The following is an 18549-nucleotide window of genomic DNA, read 5'->3' on the forward strand; positions in this document are numbered from 1 at the left end:
GGTCACCCACACACATTCCGAATTGTAGTATTGAAATGCCAAACATGGGTTTGATGATTCAAATTTATTTATTTATTTTTAACAAGGCAAACAAGCAAAATAAAATATAAACACTCACAAAAAAAATAAAAAAATAAAATAAAATACACATTTGTTAGTTGAAAAAGAATGGTAGTTGGACATAATAGTTGAAAATGGTAGTTAGAAATGATAGTTGAAAATGAATGGTGGTTGTGTCAAAAAATAGCATTTTGCATAATATGCACTATTGGAGCAGAATTGCTAAAATGTAGCATTTTGACACTGTAGCACCTGTCAAAATATAGATTTGGCATGCAGAAATAGCTTTCAGCATTGGAGATGGTCTTAGAAGGCACACGAAAATAAGAGGGCAAGACAACCACTCGCAAACCAAATCTGAACAAAGATTGAGAAACACAAATCAAAATATATAAACAAAACCACTCGGAGGAAAAACAAAGAGAAGAGATATATAATATAAATAACAAGCTATAAATAGGGGTTATTGGCCAGTACAAGCTACCTTGTTGGAAACTATCTACCGGAGTCTCACATCGCACAAAAAACTGATTGGGCATTGTAGCATTACTTCAGCCCTTGGCGGGCTACATTGTTTAGCAGCATATTTCATCTATATGAAAGCTCAATTAAGGCAATATGTTCCGCCACCATAAACGAACGGATCTGAGATTGCAAGAACCTCCATATCTCCTTCCAACATCTTCAATGTGTCCAAAATGATAGGCCTCGAGGCCGTTATCGCGTGAGCACACAAAATCCCAACAAGTACAAATCTTACCATTATCTCCTTGGAAATTGGATTGGCAAATTCATTATCTCCTAACATTGAAGCACCTAAAACCTCCTCTACATTGCATGCTTTCATCAATGACCAGGCCCAATTTGTGATAAAAAAATGTGCACCGCGATCCTGAGGATGACAAATGAAGTGCTTTTCGCCCGGACATGATTTCCAACATAACTACTTCGAAGCTATAAACATCACTCTTTTCTGCCAATTGCCCGTAAAATGCATATTCTGGGGCTAAGTAACCATGTGTATCGGCCACTCTGGCGGTCATGAGATGAGGCGGCTGCACTACTTATCTGTTTTGTTTCACTAACCCAAAATCTGCCACTTTTGCTCTCATATCTGCATCTAGTAGTATATTTGTGGACTTAATATCTCTATGATATATTGCAGGCTCCACCCCATAGTGAAGATAAGCCAGACCCTTCACCACATCCAAGATTATGCTCCTCCTTTGAGGCCAAGTCAACGGTTTCGTCTCAATCCAATTCCCATTTTCTGGCAAAAAAAATAAATGGTCTTTGAGATTCCCATTTGGCATGTAATCATAAACAAGATATCTACAACACACTCCATTTCCATTCTTCTCATCTTCATCCATCACATAACACCCTCTAAGCTGCATTAGATTCCGGTACTTTAATGTGCTAATGATCTCCACTTCATTGCAAAATTCAGCAGCGCCTTGATTTTCTGATTCTGTGATCTTTTTAACGGCTACTATTGTTCCATCTTGCAGTATCCCTTTGTAGACTATCACAAACTGGCCTCACCCAATTTCATTCTTGGGCAAAAAATTATCAGTTGCCTTCTCAAGCTCTTGAATCTTGAACTTTTTCACTCCAAACTTGAGTCACCAATAAAGATGTGTTCTTTTATCATCTGAATCAAACCCAATATTACCTGAAGAACCGTTTGATGATTTATTCTTCTTCAACCTCCATCTCTTCCACCAGCACCACAAACCCAACAAACAAGTGGTCATGACACAAATGGTGACAGCAGCTCCAGCTGACCAATAAACCAGTCTCGATTTGCCCTTACTCTCTGATCCTGAACTTGCATATTTTCAACGCACTGCAACCACACTAATGCACCCTGTTATGAAATAAGGATCGAGTAGGAGTTTATAAGAACAATAGAAAATTAATGATAAGAAAAATAAAATGGTACTCACAAACGAGACAAGGATTTACGTGGTTCGGCTGTACCTACATCCACAAGGAGAAGACAGAACAATATTTCACTATGAAAATAGAGAGATACAACGCTTAAGTGACTCACACCCAAAACCCAATTACACCCAAAACTCTCTCACTCTTTGCTTTTCTTTACTAAGCAAATTTTACACTTAATTTTGGATGATACTTGGATGCCATGGGCTAGGCTATTTATAGGCAACATATCTACACACTGTTTGTATACTTGGTGACCAAGAAATGCTAGGACTTGGAGACCACACATGGGAAGCTTGCAGAATACACTCCTTGGCTGCCAAGAATGATGAAGTAATGGGTGTTTCAAAAAATGATGTAATTGCTGATGATGAGCACTGAAAAGTGCGCATTTAAACCCGTTAAGCTTAAGCATTCTAGTACCTTTATCTATCTTACTTTGCCGTTTTAGACTTATTACGTGTTATTTATATTTTCAGGCACTAATCCCAAAATTGTGCTAACTCAGCCAAATAAGAGCTTAATTGAAGCAATCCTGAGATAAACCAAAGGAGGGAGCAAAGTGGAGAAAGAAAGGAGTAAAAAGGAATCAAGTTGTGCAGCTGAAAAGTTCGATCGATCCAACTTAGAGTTTGATCGATCGAACATCTATGATCGATCACAGTACTTCTCGATAGATCCAACTTTGGCCTTTGCTGAAATTCCAAGTTCGATCGATCGAACATCACCTTCGATCGATCGACAGCTGTACGCCTACCAACCACTTTTGTCTTTTTCCCCATAAATATCTTCGAAATATCTCAGCCTTGTCCTTATTCGGAGGAGTCAGACCACTTCGATCGATCCAAGATGCAGTTCGATCGATCCAAGTTAAGGTTCGATCGATCGAACTTCCTCCAACGAGAAAAAGTTAAAGTCCAGCTCATTTATACCGTCCTTCATCCAATGATTGGAGAATATGCCTTGCACGACCACAGCTCATCATGGGGTGTATTTGACCTACCTATATAAGGAATATGATACACTTTTTGAGGGAGAGTCTCTTGTCACACATTAAAAAAATCATTTTAGAGGCTATTCTTGGAGAGGAGGAAGGTGGGAAGCTAGAGCACCATTGGAGGAGACCTTCACCAACAAGGAGCAGCCATGGAGTTAGCCCTTGAGAGTTGGATCATCACTACCATGAGTGGCTAGACATCCTCTTGGGGCTAGAGTTAGCCCCAAGCATGCTTTCTATACTCTAATCTTGTGTATTATTGAGGGATTAGTGTTGTATGATACATCTTGATATTCATGTATATATAAATCTTGATTATTTCATGGTTTGTATGGTTTAATGCTTCCAATTGACTATTCTATGCTATCCATATGTCTATGTATGCTAGAGTAGGATATTCATGTGCTTATCTCTAGATTTAGTGTTTTTGATGCATGTCTATGTGTATTGATGTTATAGATCTAGAGATTATCAAGATGATATGCTTAATGAATGCTATTTTGGTTCATTTGATGGTTTATGCCTATTCTTGATGGTTTGTGCCTCTCCCCTAGTCTAGATAGCTTTATTTTCATGCTAGTAGTGTAGATTTAGTGTAGTGGTAGTGTAATGTTAGATGGGAGGACAATCTACTCTTGATGTTTGATGTTCCATGCTTGTGAGTCCAAATGGCATATTCCTCTAATATTGTGTTGTATGTGGATTGTGAGCTTAATGAAGGATTAATGACTTGTTTTGATCTATTGTGCTATCCCCATATTGTCTAGACAATATATGCTCTATTGTTTAGATATATTGTGCTCTTCACATGATGTTTAGACAATACTTGCTTGATTTGTAATCCTTGCCAATTGAATCAACCTAATGCACACACACCCTTATCATATTGCAACACATCCATTACCCTCAATTGATCACTTATTAGTAGTATAGAAAAGTATTGCTTGGTGGTGATCTCTACACCCCAAGACCTCTCTCTCTCTTGTTTACTTCATATTATTTTATTTAGTTGAATTCAATTTAGCTTAATCAACCAACCAATCAATTGTGTGATCACTCGACCTACTAACCCTAATTACCATAGTTTCATAATTCGATACATCATCAAATCCCTTGGGACGATCCCTACTCGCCCTATCTATATTTTATATAGAGAAAGGTAGTAGTGGCTTTTTATAAATGTAAAACTTGGCCACCTCCTAAATTCACAACTCTTCAAGCTTGACTTGGTATCGCGACCCTTGTTGTAAAGGCAAGGACCGGTCAGCTGACATCAATTTGAGCCATAAAAGTCAACAAATCTCCACCTTGGCAAAAAATTCAAATGAGCCACTGTATTTATGCAAAATAAACTGTCTTCTCCACTAAGCCCCTAAGGGCAATTTCAACATTTGAGAATACCAACCTAGTCCAAGCAATGCTTGAACTTGAGAGCCGGAATGGACTTTGTCATCATATCCGCTGGATTTTCAGCTGTGCCAATTTTCTTTAATGTAGTAATTCCTTTTGATATGACATCCCGAATAAAATGATATCTGACATCAATGTGTTTGGTTTTCTCATGATAGATTTGATTTTTGATCAAATATATCGCACTCTGAGTATCACAATAAATAACAGTTGAGCTCTGCTGCAAACCCAAAACACTAACCAAACCTCTCAACCAAATGGCTTCCTTCACTGCTTCAGTGGCCGCCATATATTCTGCTTCTGTAGTAGAGAGAGCAACTGTAGATTGCAAGGTTGCTTTCCAACTAATTGCACAACCTGAGAGTGTAAAGACGTATCCTATCAGAGATTTTCTTCTGTCTAAATCACCAGCGTAGTCGGAGTCCACAAAACCAACAACGCTGCGAAAATCATCACTGCTCTTTTGATAAACTAAGCCAATATCTGCAGTACCTTTCAAATACCGAAGAATCCACTTTACAGCTAGCCAATGCTCTTTTCATGTATTATCCATATATCTGCTAACTACACTGACTGCATGTGAAATATCAGGGCAAGTGCAAACCATTGCATACATCAAGCTACCAACTGAACTAGCATAAGGAACACGTGACATGTGCTCCTTTTCCTCTTTGGATTGCGGTGATAAAGCTACAGAAAGACGAAAATGAGTAGCAAGTGGTGTGTTCACGGGCTTGGAATTCTGTATGTTGAATCGCTCAAGCACGTTCTCAATATAACTCTTCTGTGACAAACTCAATATGCTAGCTTGACGATCCCTCTAAATTTCCATACCCAAAATCTTCTTCGTTGCACTGAGATCTTTCTTCTCAAATTCAGTATTCAACTGAGATTTTAACTTGTTAATTTCTGACATGTCTTTTGTAGCAATAAGTATGTCATCAACATATAACAATAAGTATATAAAAGAACCATCTGAGAGCTTTCGGTAGTAGGCACAACTGTTATAACTACTTCTTAAGTAGCCATGACCAACCATAAAAGTGTCGAACCTCTTGTACCACTGCCTTGGAGATTGCTTCAACCCATACAAGGATTTCTTTAACAAATAAACATGGTCTTCTTTTCCCTAAACAATGAACCCCTCTGACTGATGCATATAAATTTATTCTTCAAGCTCACTATGTAGAAAAGTTGTTTTGACATCAAGTTGCTTAACCTCCAAGTCAAATAGGCAACCATGGCAAGTAACATGTGGATAGAGGTATGTTTCACAACTGGTGAGAAAACTTCATTGAAATCCACACCTTCTCTCTAACTATAACCCTTTGCCACCAAACGTGCTTTGAACCTTGCATCTTCAACACCTGGAGTTCCTTCCTTTTTCTTGAAGACCCATTTACAGCCAACAATCTTCTGGCCTTTAGGAGGTTTCACCATTTCCCATGTCTGATTCTTATGAAGTGATTCAATCTCCTCAATCATAGCAACAGTCCACTTGGCAGATTCATTTCCTGTAATAGCTTCTTGGTAGATGGAAGGCTCTTTATCTTCAATATTTTCTGCCACAGACAAAGCATAAGCAACTAAATCTGCATAAGCATACCTCTTAAGAGGTTTAATCTGCCTTTTCTGTCTCCCTGTAGCAATACTGTACTGTTGCTCATTTGGTACTTGATCATACTGCACCTCTTAAGCTGGAGTGTTGACTTGTTTCTCTGGAGCTTCAAAGTCATGCTCCACCTGCTGCTTAACACCCTGAAATTCACCTGTAACAAAAGACTCCTTTCTCGGGTGAAGTAAGACAAACTCATCAAAAATAACATCTCTGTTGGTAATAAACTTAGGTGACTTGGGATCAGGACACCACAACTTGTATCCCTACACCCCAGATGCATAGCCAGTAAAAATACATTTCTTGGCTCTAGGCTTAACTTTTCCTTCATTAACATGAGCATAAGCAGGACATCCAAAAACTCTTAAATTAGAATAATCAGCATGAGTACCAGACCATACCTCTTCAGGTGTTTTACACTCAATAGCAGCCGATGGTGACCTGTTTAGCAAATAGCAAGCTGTATTAACTACTTCAGCCTAAAATCCCTTAGACAACCCAACATTGAAAAGCATACAACGAGCTCTTTCCAAAAGAGTTCTATTCATGCGTTCTTCTACACCATTCTGTTGTGGAGTCTTTTGAACTGTATGGTGTCTAACAATGCCTTTATTTCTGTAGAAATCGTCAAACTCTCCTGAGCAATATTCTAAACCGTTATCTGTTTTGAGACGCTTGATTTTCTTTCCGGTCTACTTTTTAATCATGGCCTTCCACTACTTAAACTTAAGGAACACTTCATGTTTTTGCTTCAAGATATAGATCCAGACTTTCCTGGAGAAGTCATTAATGAAAGTCAACATATATCGAGAACCACCAAGAAAGGGAACTCTGGAGGACCCCAAAGATCTGAATGAATATAATCAACAGTGCCCTTGGTCCTGTGAACAGCTGTACTGAACTTGAGTCTTTTCTGCTTGCCAAAGACACAATGCTCACAAGAGTCCAGCTTTCCTGTCTTCTGTCCACCTAGCAAACCTCGTTTTCTCAATTCTGTTAAACCCCTTTCACTCATATGCCCTAAACGCATATGCCATAAATGGGTAGTTTCTAAATCTTGATCAACTGAAGAAGATACTGAAGCAACGCCTGTCACAGTAATGCCCTACAAAATAGAGGCCTTTTCTCTGTTTTCCCTTAAGTATAGTAAGAGCACCTTTAGAATCTCTCAAAACTCCACCTTCAGCTGAAAACTTATAACCATTAGAGTCAAGAGTACCAAGAGAAATTAAATTCTTTTTCAAATCTGGAACATGCCGAACATCAGTTAAAGTTCTAACAATACCATCATGTATCTTAATTTGGATTATGCCTATGCCAACAGTCTTACAGGGATTTTCGTTCTCCATTAAAATAGTACCACCATCAACAGAACGGTAAGTAGAAAACTAGTCCCTATTGGGACACATATGATAGGAACAACCAGAATCAAGAACCCATTCACTACTGCAGTGATAATCACTAACAGAAACTGAAAGAACATTTTTGACATCCGAGGAACTTTCCTTAGCAACCCCAGCAATATCAGAAGAATTACTAGTAGATTTATCCTTAGACTCCTTTTTATTCTTTTTATCTTTCTTCTTATTTTTCAATTTTGGACAATTCCACTTAATGTGCCCCTTTTTATGACAATAATAACATTCAGTATCTTTATGAGACCTAGATTTAGATCTCGATTTGCCCCTACTACCCTTTTTCTCACTTCTTCCCCTCACAACCAGACCCTCGACCTGTTCATCTCTATTATTTCCAGACACCTTTTTTCTCAACTCTTGAGAGTTTAGTGAGGATTTAACATCCTCCATACTAATGGTGTCTTTTCTATAGAGCAATGTGGTAACAAAATGCTCATAGGAAGGAGGCAAAGAACACAACAAAATAAGGGCTTGATCTTCTTCATCAATTTTAATATCAATAATTTTCAAATCCATAATAATAGAATTAAAATTATCAACATGTTCCTTAAGAGGCATACGCTCCTTCATACGAAGGGTGTAGAGTCTCTATTTCAGGTAAAATCTGTTGGGGAGAGACTTCGTCATGTACAGACTCTCTAATTTCAGCCACAACTTTGCCACCGTGTCTTCATCAATAACTTCGCGCAGCACCTCACCGGCAAGATTCAGGAGAATCGCACTGCGCGCCTTTTCATCGACCTCATTCTTGTCTTCATTGGATATAGTTTTTGGCAACTTGTCCTTCTCGAACAATACCTTCTTTAGACCTTGTTGGGTTAGCAGGGCCTGCATCTTGATGCGCCAAAGACTGAAACTAATCTTGCCGTCAAATTTCTCAATTTCATATCTGGTCGACATCTCAAAAAACTCCCCCAAAAATTCTTCGGTGAATAGTGCCGTATTTGTGAACAGTACGTGTACATAATACAATAACCAAGCTTTGATACCAGTTTGTTATGAAATAAGGATCGAATAGGAGTTTATGAGAACAAGAGAAAATTAATGATAAGAATAATAAAATGGCACTCACAAATGAGACAAGGATTTACGTAGTTCGGCTGTGCCTACATCCACGGGGAGAAGATAAAACAATATTTCACTATGGAAATAGAGAGATACAATGCTTAAGTGGCTCACACCCAAAACCTAATTACACCCAAAACTCTCTCACTCCTTGCTTTTCTTTACTAAGCAAATTTTACACTCAATTTTGGATGATACTTGGATGCCATGGACTAGGCTATTTATAGCCAACATATCTACACACTGGTTGTATACTTGGTGACCACGAAACGGCAGGACTTGGAGACCACGCATGGGAAGCTTGCAGAATACACTCCTTGGCTGCCAAGAATGATGAAGTAATGGGTATTTCAAAAAATGATGTAACTGCTGACATCAGTTTGAGCCATAAAAGTCAATACACCCGAGTGCACCCATACTCTTGGGGCCGAGCTGGTTTACAAAGGCGGCTGCATAAAGAACCATATAATAAAAGCAATATGTGGAGTGAGACTTATTCCCATCAATGAAAATCAATTTGGATTGAACCTGGAAGCCAGCAGCGACGCATGCATCATTATAATTTAAGTCACTGAGATCTTGTCGATAGTTTAAGTCGATGGCGGTGGATGGCCCAAGGAGGTGGAGCCAGTCTTGCCAGGATTATGTATGAGCACATTTGTCGGTGGTGCTAACGAACTGTTAGGGTTCAAAACATTCAAAAGTGAGATCGGAAGGCAGAGAGAGAGAGAGTTGAACTTGGTTTAGAATTGAAAGAGGCTAGAAATAGAGGTGGGTAAGTTCGGAAGTAGGAAGAGAGGGGTGTCTTTGAGGTTTTAGGACAGGGCTACACCCTATATGTTGTGGAGGGTTTGGCAATAATTTGTTATGGTGTTTGTTTAGTAGTTTTGGCAACTAAAGAAGTCCCATTGGTAGATTTGGAAATAGTCTAGGCTCATGGGGCATGAGGTTATGTTGGTTGGGGTAGACAAGGCTGAGCTTAGAGAGAAAATAAAGAAAGAGACCAATATTGACATTAACACATGATGAAACCTCATCTTTGAGAGAGTCTATGCAGCTACCGTGTGTTTGGTTTTTGTTTTTGTTTTTGTTTTTTTTTTTTCTTTTTTCTGACAAACAAAAACAACGCTACACAACAACACGATTACAAAGAACATCCATTGCAAACACATAGATGTGATCTGACAAACAGTAGGCAACAACAAAGCCACCATATGAGAGGAACACAATGATTTAACAAGCAGTCTATAAAGCTACTATTTTTTGGGGGGCTTGAAAATACCTATGAAAAATGTTATGGTGTCATCTTGGTAATTTCGATAATTTGAAGCGTCAACTAGATTGAAAAACCGCTAGCAATATTTTATAGCTCATGTAAGTTCCTAGAATCAGCATGCATCCACTTTTCAAACTTTGACGTCTTTGACTTTTACATATTTGTGTAGTAAATATTACTGTACTTGTCAAGTTTGACGAGAATACACCAAATTCAAAAAAAAATTCAAAATTTTTTTTAAAGAAGACTGGAACATTTTTTAGAATTATTGTCTCTTAGTCAGAGAAGAATTTGTTGCTAACATTGTTATATAACAAATTAGGATAAATTGTATAAAATTTTTCCTATACTATCATGAATTGAAAAGTACTCCTAGTGATGCATTTAATTTCCTAAACTATAAAATAATAACAATAATAAATAAATTACAAAAGTTACATTTAATTTTATTCAAATCAAGACACAAGAAGACAAATTTTATTAAAGGGCCCTGGACTACATGGTCGAGGACCATTTAATAATTTCTCCTAGTGCAGGCCTTTTGAGTGTGTCCACATGCACGTAGATAGGGCAAGAAGCTCGAGGTCATGGTCCTTTCATTTTGTGGTTAAATGGGAAGTTGTTGTGTGGTGTAGAGGGAAAATTATTAAATAAAAAATAAAATAATTAATTAAAATGAAGTAGAAGAATCCAGATTCCAAATGAATAAATTTGTGTGTGGTGGTGAGACTAATAAAGGTCTCGTGTTGTGTTGGGCACAGTTGCGATTGCGCAAACTCATCCTTTGAATTTTGTGAGCCCTATATAGCAAGACACAAAGATTTAAAGAGCAAGCTCAACGTTGAATCTTGATAATCACTACCAATGACATTCAGAAGTGAGATCGGAAGGCAGAGAGAGAGAGAGTTGAGCTTGGTTTGGAATTGAGAGAGGCAAGAAATGGAGGTGGGCAAGTCAGGAATTAGGAAGAGAAAAGTGTCTTTGAGGTTTTGGGACAGGGCTACATAATATATGTTGAGGAGGGTTTGGCAACAAGCTGTGGCTGTTATGGTGTTTGTTTAGTAGTTTTGGCAACTAAAGAAGTCCCATTGGTAGATTTAGAAAAAGTCTAGGCTCATGGGGCATAAAGTTATGTTGGTTGGGCTAAACAAGGCTGAGCTTAGAGAGAAAATAAAGAGAGAGACACCAATATTGACATTAACACAAGATGAAACTTTATCTTTAAGAGAGAGAGGGATAGTTTATACAGCTACTGTTTGTTTGGTTTTTATGTTTTTTTCCTTTTTTCTGACAAACAAAAACAACACTGCACAATAACACGATTACAAAGAACATCCATTGCGAACACACGGATGTGATCAGACAAATAGCAGGCAACAAACAAAGCCACCATATGAGAGGAACATAATGATTTAACAAACAGTCTATAAAGTGACTATTTTTTTTTTTGGGGGGGGGGGGGGGGGCTTGAAAATACCTGTGAAAAATATTTTGGGGTCATCTTGGTAATTTCGATAATTTGAAGCATCAACTAGATTGAAAAACCACTGGCAATATTTTATAGCTCATGCAAGTTCCTAGAATCAGCATGCATCCACTTTTCAAACTTTGACGTCTTTGACTTTTACATATTTGTGTAGTAAATATTACTGTACTTGTCAAGTTTGATGTAACGACCTGAACCCGGGGGTTTGAATGGCTAACCGGATCCTTGCCCGAACCCGAGGTCAACTAAGGACAACAACGTCATTTATTACATCAATATTTAACACACGAATCGGTCCAGGGGTTTAAAATACACCAAATGTACTATATACAAAGATAGTGAATGTGCGGGTCTATAAAGGGAAGGGTCAGTCGGCTGTTAGCCCTTAGTCGGCCGGCTGACAAGGCAGGATCGGCCGGCTGAAACGGTTGTGAAACTTGCATGCTCTCGAGACTTTTCAAAATAACTTGTCGGTCGGTTTATGAAGGGGGTTCGGTCAGCCGAATCTGGGGTTTCGGTAGGCTGATGGTGAGGATCAGCCGACCGAAACAAGGCTTCTCATGCTCCAACTCCCTGGAATGGTTCCTGACTATGTTTGTTACAAACCAAACCCACACTGGACCTGTTATGCAGTCAAATTTCCGAATTCACGACAAAAGAACATGATATAATATAATTGAAAGACATCTATAATTAATCAAAATATAACTCCATTTCCCATTCACCTCCACATGTCCACCTAGTTCCAAATATACATCAAGTGTTGTCAAAAGATTATAGTCACATTACAATACAATTACATTTCATAGGTTACAACTTTTCAAAAGAGTGGGCTAAAGGCAAAAGATAACAAAATATAAACTTCTATTCTTCTTCAAGCTTGTGGTGTGTCAGCGTCCACTACTTCTTTTCCTAGCCTTGAAAATGAAAAAAAATTGTTAAATAACAACGGGGTGAGCTTAAGCTCAGTAGGTGGTACCTAAGACACACTTCTTATGACCCCGTGAATCCATATAAGAAATAGGTAAAAGAGAAAACGGGATCATGACACAGGGGTTACATGTCAACAGCTATAACAACAAGTATATAACAATTGTCATTTAAACACATACACACCATATAGTCTAATGAAGTGCAATGTTATGCAAATGTCGCTCCCCGTTTCCGAAACATTCCTGTTTCAACTTCTAAACTGTTAGTGCAATCCGACCCAAGGCACCTCCAAGGCGCCACGAAAGGAGGATTGGCTAACTATCAATGACCACAAGGCACCTCCAAGGCATCGCATCTGGCCTAGTTAGCCTAACCATACTCCCCTCTAGACTACACTAACACCATGGACCATTCGGCACCTCTTAGGCGTCCGGGTTTTCGCAAAACCTTTCATTAAAATCATTTCCCAAAAACAATTTCATTTATTCTAAAACACTTTCCCTTTTCTTTCCTAATAGATGCATGAATGCTTCATGTCTCTAATTCACCAATTTACCGAGAAATTTCACACATAACTTTCAAAATAAACTTCTAAACTCATAACTCATGTTTTTATTCAACATTGATCTAACATAATAGGTTTATAAACACATGAATTTCTATTTCATATAGGCATGCTTTCCACAACACATCAATCATCACTTAGTCATAATCTCATATACAACATTTAAACAAGTTTGCATGAAATTATACAAATTAAGCATGCTAGTCAACAATTTAAGAAAGAATAATCCACAAAAGCACAAGAAATTATGTATTAGAGACTCCTACCTCTAATTTGAAGAAAAGCCCCAAATTCACCTCAAACCCTAAAATTTTGAGATCCCCAAAACGGTGACCAAATAAAGGTTGGCTCCGATCAAAACGTAGATCTCGTTGTGCTCTTCAATTTACTGCAAACGGCATTCAAAAACTCCAAAAGATGAAGGAGAAATCAAGAATTGAAGCTCACTTGGAAAGAAAAGAAAAAAAAATGAGATGAGAATTGGGAGAGAGAAAGACTAGCGGGGAGAGAGAGAATGAAGAGGAAAAATGAGGCCAAAATGCCTCTTGTCTCTTAAAAATCAAGAATGGTGGGTCCCACCTCCTTTTTATAAAATTTTCCATTTTTTTTCTTTTTCTTATTAATTCTCACCACAAATATGTATATGTACCAACTATATAATAACCACATATAATACATTAAATAAAAATGCATATGATGCAAATGGACCCAACCAAAATCCCCGTATGTAACAATTCCGGTAGCGTGGGACCGTCCGGCCCAAAAAATTGAAAAATGCCAAAATGACAAACCTTGCATTTCAAAGAGTCTTGAACTCAATGAAATGCCCCAACTAACTCTCGGACACAACCAGCACACTTCACAGTGTCCGGTACGCAAAATGACAAAAGACAAAAATGTCTTTGCAATGACAAAATTCTTAGAAAATGAAAAACGGTGAAAAATGGAAACATCACAATCTCCCCAACTTAAAAGGATTTCATCCCCAAAATCAAGCCATACCTGGGGAAGAAAACAACGCTGGGTACTTGGAGCGAACCTCCTGTTCAAGCTCCCAAGTAGCCTCCTTGACTCCTTGGTGTTTCCAAAGAACTTTCACTAACGGTATCGTCTTGTCCCTTAACACCTTCTGTCGTGTGTCAAGGATCTGAAATAGTCCCTCTTCATAGGAGACATCCTCATCAATGTCCACATCAACCTAACTCAAAATATGAGATGGATCCGGCTCGTACTTCCGTAGCATCGATACATGAAAGATATTTTGGACTTTGTCCATCTGTGGTGGCAATGCTATTCTGTAAGCAACCTCTTCTACATGGTCCAATTTCTCAAAAGGTCCAATGAATCGTGGCGACAACTTGCCACTCTTCCGAACCTCATCAACCCCTTCCGTGGAGAAACCTGAAGAAAAATATGGTTTCCTACCTCAAAGGATAGCGGTCGTATCCTTCTATCCACATAACTCTTCTACCGGCTCTAAGCTGTAGGCAATCTCTGTCTAATCAGCTTAATCTTCTCTGTAGTCTCGAGTACAATTTCGAGTCCTAAGGAGGCTGTCTCGCCCACCTCAGTCCATCAAATAGGAGACCTACAAGGTCTGCCATACAACGCCTCAAATGGAGCCATCTCAATGCTCGCCTGATAACTATTATTATAGACAAACTCAATAAGCAGTAGATGATTTTCCCAACTACCACCCAAGTCAAGCACACATGCCTAAAGCATATCCTCTAAAATCTAGATAGTACGCTTCGACTGGCCGTCGGTCTGTGGATGGAATGCCATACTCAGGTGCAACGCTGAGCCAAACACAGCTTGAAGTCCTTCCCAGAACTTCGAAATGAACTTGGCATCCTTGTCCGAAACGATGGTTACTGGAACTCTATGCAACCTCACAATCTCCTTCACATATAGAACACCAAACACCTCTGCGTCATCTGTTGCCATGATAGGCAAGAAGTGAGCCGTTTTAGTCAATCTGTCAATGATGACCCATACGGCTTCATTTCCCCTTCGTGACTTTGGAAGACCTGTCACAAAATTCATAGCAATCTGTTCTCATTTCCACTGCACTACAGGCAATGGTTGTAACAAACCGGCTGGTCTCTGATGCTCAGCCTTTACCTGTTGACAGTAAGGCACTTAGCCACAAACTATGCAACATCCTTCTTCATTCCATTCCACCAATACTAACATTTCAAATTATGATACATCTTGCTATCGCCTGGATGAACTGCAAAATGGGAGGTGTGAAACTCCCCTAGAACGTCCTCACGACAAACTGTGGGAACAACCAACAAACCCTTAAACCGTAGACCTCCATCCGCATGTAAGGTCCAATCCTTCACAATCTCACCACTCAAGATCAAAGCATGAATAACATTTAAATCGGGATCCTATCTCTGTGACTCAATCACTCGTCCGACATGAGTAGGCTGAGCCACAAGACTAAACAAGAATGCCGACTTACTGCAAACATCATCATCAAAACACTGCAACCCTATCTCTGCCAGATCTTTTAGCATTTTCCATTTTCGAATAGCCAAACCGGCCAAAGTCCCACAAGATTTCCGGCTTAAGGCATCTGCTACCACATTTGCCTTGCTCGGATAATACTGTAAGTTAAAATTGTAATCTTCCAAGAACTCAACCCATCGCCTTGTCTGTTGTTCAAGTCCTTTTGGGAGAAAAAGTACCTGAGACTCTTGTGGTCTGAGAAAACCTCAAATCTCTCACCATACAAATAGTATCTCCAACACTTCAAAGCAAACACAACTGCTGCTAACTCCAAGTCATGAGTAGGGTAGTTAAGCTCGTGAGTCTTCAACTGTCAAGACCCACAAGCCACTACTCTACCATCCTGCATTAGTACAAAACCCAAACCATCACGTGAGGTGATGTGTGTCAATAATAAATTAACCACTCACAATAGAATGAATCTTTATAGGATAGGGCATGGTTTATCGAGTCTTTAATTAATACTATTTTAATTTAGACAGAAGATTTGATTTATTGTGTTGTGTTGTAATTTAATAACATAAAATAAAATAAATGAATTAATAGGATTGAGATCAAGAGAAGAAATACTTAGGGATTGACTTCACCACGAACCTCATACTATGGTCAATTGTTTAACCTTGGGATTTCAACAATTATGTATAGTATGGAATTAAACTCAATAACATTCATCTAATTCAGATTTAAAGAAAGATTTTTCATGAATTTCAATTAATAATTACCTATCTTCGGTTGGCACGAATTATCTACCTACCTACTTCTAACTAATTTTGCAGTATAACTCATTTTCCCTAGGCATAGACTATGAAAACATTCATTCATGAAAAACATTTGAACACTATTGCATGATTTCCATTCTTATGTCCGACAGGGCTCTGCTAGATATTGTCCAATAAGAATGGGTTGAATATAATTTAAGAATAATTAAATCTAAGACAAGGTATTAATCATTCAAAAACTATTTAATAATTAAAACACCAATTGAATTAAGCAATTACCCAAAATCATGTAATCAAAATACATAATATATTAAATTCCCAAAGTATAGAACAATTAAACCATAATATTTAGATTCGGGCTATATCAACGCCTTAAGAGAGGAATTAGCTACTCATGACGACGCAAGATATCATATGTGTTGTTGTGGTCTTCATCGCCATGGACCGCCAAAACTCTTTTGGATTTTCTTCTTCAAAACCCTAAAAGCCGCCGTGAGAGAGATATGAGACAACGGATGGATAGATGATGGCCCTGTGCCTCCTTTTATAGAAGAATTAACTTCTAATAAGGGTTGGATGGGCTTTTAGGTCTTCTAGGGTAATATGAGCCCATAAGGAAACAAAGAAAGATGATTTTTGGTAATTCCCGCATGTATTTTCGACTTCCAGGACATCCAAGCTTGAGCTTTAGAGTCCTAGGCTCGAGCTTTTGGGTTCAGGCTCGAGTATTACCTGCTAGCAAATTGTTCCGACTTTGTAACGCGATTTTGACCCATTTATAGTGCGAATTTGGAAATGACTATTAGAGACAAAAATATCAGGCTTTGAGTCTTCTTTCCAAATCCTCTAAGTTTGCTGAATTAGAGTTCTGAGTCAAAAGTTATAGCTAAAATACTAAAGCGGGTTTAGAGTTTTTAGCCATGCTCGAGCCCGAAATGTTCGAGCTCGAGCCTTAAAGCTAAGGCTCGAGCTCTGGGAGCAAAATTTATCCGGAACATCTTTTTATTGATGGTGCTCGATCCTCTCTTCATGGTGCTCAATCCCAAGGTGTTGGGCTTGAGCTTCAGGGCTGTGGACTCGAGCTTTAGGTGTTAGTGCTCGATCTCTGAGTCTTGGCATGAGGTCTTGGGAGATTGGTTCAACTTTTCACATTCCGACGCATCATGTGCTCAAGCTTTTAGGCAAAGGCTCGAGCACCCTTAAGTTAGGCTCGAGCTTTGAGTTCAAAGCTCGAGCTTACCTGCCTTGGTGGAATTTCTCATTTTATGCTTGAGCCTTAAAACTGAGGCTCAAGCTTCTGAACTTAAACTCTTCCAAAATTCACCATTTTCACTCTCGGCTTGCTTCGAATGACCGGCAACGACACGGTAAACTTCACTATCATTCTTTTCATCATAAAAGCTTGGTTTTAACTGCATCTTTGGGAAAACACCTAAAAATATGAAATAAACATAAATCAGTATAAAACAGGATAGATATATCACTTTAGTTCTTTACATATGCGTATTTAGGGGCTCAAATATGCAATATTCAACGTTCATCACACCCCCAAACTAATATATTGCTAGTCCCTTAGCAATACAGACTAAAAAGTCATTTTCATGGGAATCACGGTTTCATTTAGCTTTCATTTAGCTTATGCAACAAGCCTTTAAATCCCTAGGTTACCCCTAGTGGACGAGTTGTAGTCTCGTGAAGGTTTTAAGTGAAGATACCCACAAACTTCAAATTAGTGCCTTAATTGCACGATAAGCTCATTCAATCCTATTTTCATATCATAATGTCCCAGCAATACATCAATCAGTCAACTACAACAAGTATAAGGAACTATATTAAACAGGAAAAATCTCCAACTTTCAATATCATATCAGCAGTCATGGTCCCCATATGTCAGTTTAATCACATGTTTAACAATCTCGATCCCTAAAATCATTTTAATAGTAAACTTACAATTTTAAACATGTGGCTTACTATCCATACTTATATCTAATTCCTATTATCCCTCAATTCACAAGTAAACCTCCCCAAGGTATTTTTCTTAATTTTCTAATGGTATGCATTTATTTCATTCATTACTTAATTTTTTTTTTTTTTTTCTCAAATGGGTACTATGCAATGCTCAGGTCAATTAAGCTTTCTAAATCACTCTTGTAACGAGTTTTCAGCCAATGACTCCCAAACCAGATGGCTTTAGGGCATTAGGTGTTAAAACACCCCCCTACGGACCTAATTCCTCAAGTAATCTAGGCAACCTAAACTTCTTATGTAACGAACTTTCAGTCAATGACTCCCAAACCAGTTGGTTTTAGGGCATTAGGTGTTGAAACACCCCTAAGGACTTAATTGTTCAAGCAATCAAGGTACAGACCCAAACTTGACCATTTTTCTCTCTTTTCATTTGGTTCTTTCACATTAGTGAAAAACTTTTTTTTTTATTACATACATACCATTTTATTTCTTTCATTTTTTTTTTTTATACCTTGGTTCTCAAAATCATTAAATTCACCTGCTTATCTTAGTTTAATATGAATTAGAATAAAA

The 18549-nt window shown here is 38.3% G+C and overlaps 1 pseudogene; it reads right to left on the reverse strand.

The window, feature by feature from the left end:
- Positions 1-664: 664 nt before the first annotated feature.
- Positions 665-1898, reverse strand: LOC132301575 (probable receptor-like protein kinase At1g11050; annotated as a pseudogene).
- Positions 1899-18549: the final 16651 nt, after the last annotated feature.

Source organism: Cornus florida, unplaced genomic scaffold (assembly GCF_030987335.1).
Source record: "Cornus florida cultivar Cherokee Brave unplaced genomic scaffold, ASM3098733v1 CherokeeBrave_3.0.0_Hap2_Chr03, whole genome shotgun sequence".
Taxonomy (NCBI): domain Eukaryota; kingdom Viridiplantae; phylum Streptophyta; class Magnoliopsida; order Cornales; family Cornaceae; genus Cornus; species Cornus florida.